Source organism: Neopelma chrysocephalum, unplaced genomic scaffold (genome assembly GCF_003984885.1).
Source record: "Neopelma chrysocephalum unplaced genomic scaffold, ASM398488v2 Primary Assembly neopelma1_62, whole genome shotgun sequence".
NCBI lineage: Eukaryota > Metazoa > Chordata > Aves > Passeriformes > Pipridae > Neopelma > Neopelma chrysocephalum.
The window spans coordinates 2,732,767-2,741,168 of record NW_020897719.1 but is presented as its reverse complement, the minus strand read 5'-3'; the positions used below and the strand labels follow the sequence as shown (position 1 = coordinate 2,741,168).

Below are 8,402 nucleotides of genomic sequence, written 5' to 3'. Positions count from 1 at the left end.
GAATATGGTTGCTTCATGCTCTGCTATCTTTCTTAGTACTGATGGCAGAAGTAATTAAATCTATAATGAATGAAATTTTGTAGTTATAGACCATCACAACTATGTTTTATTTTCTACCTATAGATACCATCTAAAGTTGTTCTACTTTTTTTTCCTTTTTCTTAAAATCAATCAGACAAAAGTTTTCTTCTCCCTACAGAGTCAAGACAGATGAACCTGCTCCCTCCAAATTCAAAGGTATATTAGCCTAAGGACTGGCCTGGCATTTCCTCAATTATAATTGGGGAAAACACTTTTTTCCCCATCTAGAATCTGTCATGGGAAATTTGTCATTTTAAAGTCATCTTTGTTTCTGCCTGATGCCTCAAGAATTATGTGAAATTATTCTGGATGCAACAGCTCATAGAGGCTTCCTCAAAACATGAGTCAAAGGGTTGGACAGAGAGCACCCAACTACCCCCTGCAAGGTGGCACAGAGCGGCAGTGACTGTGTATAATCTGTCACCATGCTCGGCTCTTATTCAATCAGTTTGAGGGTGATGTTTTAAGAAGCGGGAGTGGGTATGGCACTCTGTTAGTGGTAGTTGTAAGGATTAGTATGTCATGCTCTGCAGAAACTCAAGAACTTGTTACACTCTTTACACAGGCATAAGCAATCAGGAAACAGCAATATGGAGATTATTCCAAAATGCAGATTTTTCTTGTGGTCATTGTGAGTTACTGCTTGCAGTACTGTTTGACATTGCCAGAAATGTCAAAGAGAAATTTTCTTTCCTCATACAAACCTCAAATGCAAGCAGAAGCAATTTTGCTGGTTACAATAGACAGATTAACTCAGAGAACAGGTACCAGTCAATTTGTTTTAGCATCACCTTTACTCATAACCTGAAAGTTAAAGGCTATCAGGTGGCTGCCTTCAGTGACCCTTCATATGATGATGGATGGGCATGTGTTCACTGGAGAAAGGACTTCAGCATTTGAAATATCACTCACCCTCTGTGATATTACTGTCCTTTGTTGGAAATGCAGCCCCCATGGCAGAGCCACTGGAAGGGACATGTGAGTGCTCATCCAGAATTTCAGAGCACAGTCTGCCTGCTGGGTTGAAGTCACTTGGTCGAGCTCTGGAAAGGATGTCTGGGCACTTCTGGGTGCAGCACCGAGGCAGGTGATGCTGATGGCCAGCAAGCAGGCGTGTTGCTAGGTTCACTTCTCTCCCCTCTTATGGTAAGATTTAATGTCTGACTATTAGCAGTTTTTGTTAATGCTGAAAACTTTTGTCAGAGATATGTGGCTGGATGATTCTTCCAGGCAGAAGTGTCAGCAGGATTATTCACAGGCACTGGTCAGGGCAAGTGTCTGGCTGTTTCTGATTCCTTTGACTAAGGGCTGCTGCTGGGGCTAGCAGTTCATGTGGAACTCTCACAGTTCATGCCAGTGAGCAGTGCCAATTAGGAAAGGGCATTTAACACAAAAAGAAGATCTAATCACTGTCTAATAAACAAAGACATCTTGCCTTGTGTCAACAATATGCCGGGCACATGGCTACAACTTCCTCCAACCCTGTGATCTCTGTGATATGCAACTTTGTCCAACAGTGTTTAAAATAGCCACCCACGTAGTCTGGCTGTTTTAAAAGTGACATTGTTCTAGGCTGAGGTTCATCAGTGTGATGACAGACACTGGAAAAGAAAATGCAAAATACAACTCCTTATATTGCATAAATCTCAAGACTGGATTCTTGATGTTTTGCTGTCAGGTTGCACCCCTGCTTTCCTTCTGCCAATCCTACATAAGGATGTAACTATGGACAGATATGACAGAGGGACAAAATTTCAGCTATTACTACTACTACTACTACTTCAACTTTACATATTTGGTTTCTGACTGGGATTTACCTCATTGAGGTTAAAATCTATTTGAGCTTTGGATGCAACCGAGCAGAATGCTTTCAAAGGACATGTTAATATTATCAGTATGTCAGTGGAAACTGAATCCAAATGTATCATTTCACATTCAACTCAACTCTCCGTGTGCAGAATAAATGTAAATATAAGTGATTTTAACCCAGATGTTAGAAATATTGTACATTTGTCAGGTGCTTGGCATATCACATTTTGTGTTCCTGGTTTCAGTGAAAATCAGAAAACAGTGACACACCAGAAAAAAGCCTAGCAGATTATGCTGTAATTGATATTTTATACAGAGATGACAGCTGTGATGGAATAAACCACAAGCTTAGAGTTAACCTGTATTAGTGCTTGCATAATATATGTATGTAATACATATGTAATGGTATATTTAATATATGAAGATCCTTAAAACAGAAGAAGGGAAATTATTTCAGGAACATATTGAATATGTTTCTTCTTTTGTTTTGATTGCCACTTGTCTTTGGGTGCATGTGAATCTTTCTACTTGCTTTTACTGGAGTAACTTCATGCCAGCCAGTACTAGATATATGTTGTATCAAAACTGCATACCTTAGAAGAGATGATCTAACTCTTCAGGGCAAACAGTTATCTTCATATTTACTGATTGCTGTGCATTCTCACAGGAAGACACTGTATTTTTATGAATACTTTTGTTATTTACTTAGTTCTGGAGGGTTTTGGTCGGATGGTGGGTTTCTCACAAACTATTTCTCATCACTTGTTTCAGCCCCAAGTGACCAGTAATTCATCCAATAGATGGTGTGTTGGCCAGCTCCATCTCATGGGATGGTGTCTTTTGCTGGGGATCTGAAACTTTCCATGAAGGCTTGAATGAGTCCCTCGGGGATTGGACCTTTCAGCAAACATGTAAGTGTTGCTATAGTGATGTGTGTTTGTGTATTATCTGTCGCAGATTGCATGTCTCTCCAGAGCAGCAGCAATCATTCTGATGAATTCATTTACACATTGATGCTTTTCAGGTCATCCCTTGCACGAGAATTGTCATGAGTAAAGTTCTTCTGTGTTCAGAAATGAGGAGAGCAAAACACATGGGTGATACTTAAGAAGATGTTGTAGAAAAGTTAGTATTTTCCTACTTCCTCACCTTCTGCACTCCAACTGAAGAAGAGATGTTTTCATATCTCCAGTCTGAAGTGAGGGTCAGATAGTGAAAGCCATCATTCCAGTGAATGTTTGTCCCTTGTCTTCTGTTCACCACTTTCAACATGGCTATGTAACAACATTGAATGTTCTGGTAAATATACCAGTAATAAAAAAATAAAAAAAAGTTTTTCTTCACTGTTCCTTAAGGGGATAGATATAACTAGTGTTTTTTAAATCCCTGGTGATTTTTACAATACATGCTGAAATACAGTGTTTAGATAGCTGTGGTAACTGTCATAGACCTCCAGTGTGGACATTAGCAAATATCGAGGCATGAAGATATAGAGAATATAAGAATCAAAGGAGATGAAGAAGTAGTTTCTAATGCTCAGATGAAGACACAGCATGTAGAAACATCACAGGTCTTCTTCACGTGCTGAACATTGTATCTTAGAGGCTAAAAGGGTCTCTCTCTCCTTTCCACTCTAAGTAATAATGTTTAAGAACTCTGAAGTTGTCTCCATTTGACTCACCCTTGCAGTTTTTCTCTCCAGGCAGGTTTGCAGGAAAACTATTTTTAGCTTTTGGGAGGGGAATCTGGAGTACAAGCAAGTTTTAGTTGGAGCTCCCAGGGAGATAAAACTGTTCCTGGGAGCTGCTGCTGAGGCTGGAGTGTGTTACATAGCCTTCTGTGGCAGGCAGGGTGGGCTTGGAAATTTGAAGTGACCTGCTGTAGTGAGTTGACCCTGGCTGGATGCTAGGTACTCACTAAAGCTGCTGTCTCACTCCCCTCTGGAATTTGACAGAGGAGAGAAAATATAATGAAAGGTTCATGAGCTGAGATAAGGACTCAGACAGATCACTTACCGATCACTGTCATGGGAAAATAGACTCAAAGTGGGGTTGTTAATTAAATCTATTACTAACAGAATCAGAGCAGGAGAATGAGAAGTAAAATAAAACTTAGAAACACCTTCCCTCCACCACTCCCTCCTTCCAAGCTTTACCTCCTCCCCCCCAGCGGCACAGGGGGATGGGGAATGGGGGTTACAGTCAGTTGTTGTTTCTGGCGCTGCTCAGGGAGAGGAGTCCTTCCCCTGCTTCCCATGGGGTCCCTCCCATGGGGGACAGTCCTCCATGAACTTCTACAGTGTGAGTCCATCCCACAGGAAACAGTTCTTCACAAACTACTGCAATGTGGGTCAGTTTTCCACGGGATGCAATCCTTTAGGAACAGGCAGTTCCAGCGTGGGCCCCTCAAAGGGCCACAAGTCCTGCCAGGAAAACCTGCTCCAGCGTGGGCTCCTCTCCCCATGGATCAGCGGGTCCCTGCCAGGACCCTGCTCCATCACGGATCTACCAGGGGGTCACAGCCTCCTTCGGGCATCCATCAGCTCCAGCATGGGCTCCTCCAAAGGCTGCAGGTGGATATCTGCACCCTGGTTATCCTCCATGAACTGCAGGGGCACAGCTGCCTCACCATGGTCTGCACCATGGGCTGCAGGGGAACCTCAGTTCTAGTGCCTGGAGCATCTCCTCCCCCTCCTTCTCGACCTTGATGTCTGCATTGTTGTTCACATGTTCTCATTCTGCTCTTCTCTGGTTGCAATTTTCATCTGCAAAATAACTTTTTCCCCCCCCTTTTTAAATATGTTACCACAGAGGCATTACTGTCATTCCTGATTGGCTCAGCCTTGGACAGTAGTGGGTTCATCCTGGAGCCGGCTGGCATTGGATGTGCCAGACATGGGGGAAACTTCTGGCAGCTTCTCACAGAAGCCACCCCCGTAGCTCCCCCCACTACAAAAACCTGGACATGCAAACCTGGTACACCTGCTACTGCTTTCAAATGCTTGTGTACAACTTCATTTTCTTGTGTCCAACAGGGCAAAAAAGTAGCCTGTCTCACTGACTGCTGATTAAAGAACAGAAAGTGCTATACCTGGCTCCATAGTGCCAGAAGGCAATGCTCAGCAAGCCCTGTGGGCCCTCTGCCCCTAGGATTCACACTTTATTGCTATATAAAATTTATTGCCCATACACTGCTCAGTTCATATTATTCAATGATTGTGGGGCATAATGGTTAATAGAAAAACTGAAAGTGAAATAAAAAAAAAAGATCTCCAGTGTGACTGTAGGAGACTTATTCTCATTCTAGCCATTTGCTTCCTGGTGTTTACAGGGTAACCAATCAAAAGGTATTGTAAAAAACTTGTTCACATGTGCACACGGCTGTGAAGTTTTTCTCTGATTTGGCATTGAATCTGGAAGATGCTGGGTAAGGACTTTGGCACTTAGTTGACTCCAGTGTTTTAGCAAAAATAACCTGTCCCTTGTGGTGGTTGTACTTCAGAGTGCCTGGAGTACAGATTGAAGTAGTGTTAACTGCACACTCCCAACTTCTGAAGTTAAGGATGTGATCCTTTTGCTGCTGGTGGCACAGTGTCTATGGGAAGGAAATGGATTTAGTCCCATCCAGAGGATATTGGTGATACCTTTTTTTTATTTTACAGGAATGCTGAACTTGTTCTTGTCTTTCTTTTGTACCTGAAGCCAGGTAAAATATTCTCATTTAACCAAAATGTCAGTTCATGGCTCTGGCAGTGTATATGACTGTATATAAGAAAATAAGTTATTCCTGACTAGGTTGTCTGAGTCACCCCACCATGAATGCTGTTAGTCTGAATGCAATTCGATGTATTTCACACAGTACTATGAAGCCTTGGGCATTGGAGACAATTCCAGGGAAACTTGCTTTCTGAGTAATCTTGTCTTTGATTTCTCAATAGCTTCTAGGAGCACAGCTGCTTTAATTGCCAGCTGTTTTAGCCACACATTATGCGGATGTTTGCCCAGTTTGTTATGGGTGAGGCTAGTAGCAGTATTCCATGTCTTGCATATTCTTAATGAGCAATACCAGGAACAACCACATTTCCTGCAACAACCTAATCTGACATCAGATTTCCTGGAGAAAATAATGGGTAAATAATTTTCTGTTGAGCTTGTATTTGCCCAGTTACTAATGGTGTAATGAAGGGGTAATTAATATGTTTGTTTTCTTTGAGGCTAGATTGAAAAAAGGGCTAAATGACATTTTGCAGAAGGTTTATAAGAACTGTAGAGTGCAAAAGCATTATTAAGAGCAAAGGAGTGCATTAGGAGAGCTCAGTCACCATCAGAAGATTTATATCAGTTAGTTGGAGGTTTCAGATAGATGTAAGTTTTATCACTCTGTAGCTGAAGGAGGGAAACAGGTGGCTCCTAACCCCTGCAATGGGGCTTTGAGGACATAAATAAAGCATCTATTTCTGTACACTAGTGATGTATTAGGCTGAAGTATCTCTGAATGGTGAGGAGGTGTTACAAAGTCAAGGGGATACCACCAAGTGACCTGTAGGAAACAGTAAATAAGGTAGGGTATAAAAAAGGTGTCTGCCTCAGCAGCTGCTTCTTCCTGGGGAAGTTCAGCAGTGTTTTGTGCCAGGCCCTCCAACTTTGCTCAGGATGGACCAATTTAAAGGTGGGGATTCGAAGAAGAAATGTCAGTCTTAGTGTGAGCACTTGTATTAGTTCATGCACGTGGAGCCGTTTGTTGGGTTAGTCTGACTGTGGCAATCTGGAAACTGGGTCAATTGCTTGCACTGCTAGTGAAGAAGCTAAACCCAGCCATCTTGGAAAGAAAGAGGGGGAAGGGTTGGCTGGTCTGTGGTGGAAGAGGTAGAAGTTTCACCTCAGTCAGAGAGTGAAAAGGAGGCTGATGCTGATGGCATGCATCCATTGCTTCCTGCCATCGGCAAGCTTCCCCCTGAGAGGAGGTACAGACCCTCCTTTTGGGAATAAAAAGCTAGGTAATAATTTATGTGTAGACAATCTGGTACTGAGGAGAGGGTAACTTTTCGAAACCTTAAGATAAATGAGCCAGGAGAGGTGTGTGATACCTGTAAAGCTGAATGAATGCTCTAAATACTTTCCATTTGAGTGTGTGGAATTTGAAACATCCACTTCAAAGTGTTCTGCAGAGCTGTAGCCAAGCAGGCATCCTTTTATTTTTAGTTTTGCTTTTGTTTCGTGATAGACACCTTCTGTTTCACTGTTAATAACAGCATAAGGCCTCCTTCTCATTTTATGTATCAAAATTAGGACAGTGTATTGATTTCCAAAGCTATTTATCAGTATGTGATGCACTGGGTTTAGAACTTGGCTTAAGTGGTGGGCAAGGGGAGTAGGCTCCACATGATGTATGTCCTTTCAATGTTAATGCTTTGCTGATGAAGGCAGCAGCTCTGCAGCACGGTGAATGCCCCCAGCACCTTTTTGTGCAGAGGGTACTGAGGTATCAGTGATGTATTCTGCACAGCTGGAAACATCTTTTCCACACTTTAATGGTTGTAAGACCAGTCAGCACATAATTTTTTTTTAATTTTGACTTCACTAGAAGTCTGAAACAAGCAGCTCAAGCTGGTGTTGTTACTTTCAAACACTAGCCTAAGACTGCTATCTAACAAGGGTATGGAATAGGAGGTTACTTGAGATCCCTTCCAGCTTCACATATCTCACACTCTTAAGGAAACTGTCTTTATCACCCAGGCTCAACACAAGCTTTAACGTGTTTGCAGTCTGTGATGATTTAATTAACTAAAACTAATTTTTTTTTCCCCCAGGATTCTACTAGACAGCACAATATACTGTGGAAATATTGACAGGCTTGCCACTGCAGCACAGAGACCAAGCTTCACAAAAGGAAACTGTGACCTCAAGCTCACCCTGGACCCCCAGCCAAAGCACTGAGGCTGTCTGGGCTAGGTGTCAGTGGGCTGTGTCTTCCCCATTGCCAGGTGGAGGCTGGGAACTGCAAGCCCCTCGAGCCCACAGCACCTTGCCAGGCAGAGTAATGGAAAACCAGGCAGGTTTCCTCTCAGGTTTGACTGGGCTCTGCCAGAATTTTGTTGCAATAACATATTTTCAGTAAAACTTACATTGAAATTTGAAGTCAAATAAATGGAAATTTTCCACCTAGAGCACCAACTAGATCTCTTTGTAATTAATTGCTGACTAGCTTTAATTACTATTATGTTGGCCATTGAGGACCAGCCAAGCACCTCAGGGTTTACTGAAAATTAACACCAAACCCAGCTGTTCTGACTTGCTTACTGCTGCCCCTCTTTTAGACAGAGGTTATTGAATATAATCTTTGATTATTTATGGACTAGAGAGGACTTCGCCCCCTAGTGAGTGTCCCTTGTTCTGCCCCTTTCCAGAGCTGAAATATTCATTACTTCTGGTTTGTTTTTTTTTTTAACTCCTATATCACTTCTGGCATTCTTGTCACATCCATTTAATGGCGGATCCCTTTGACCACTAAAA

The 8,402-nt window shown here is 42.3% G+C and overlaps 1 long non-coding RNA gene across 1 annotated transcript; it reads left to right on the top strand.

The window, feature by feature from the left end:
• The first annotated feature begins 2,700 nt into the window (after positions 1-2,700).
• Positions 2,701-7,808, top strand: LOC113967019. The gene is made up of 3 exons (XR_003534056.1): positions 2,701-2,801; positions 3,003-3,004; positions 7,700-7,808. It is a non-coding gene; the product is annotated as an uncharacterized LOC113967019 (long non-coding RNA).
• The last annotated feature ends 594 nt before the right edge of the window (positions 7,809-8,402 follow it).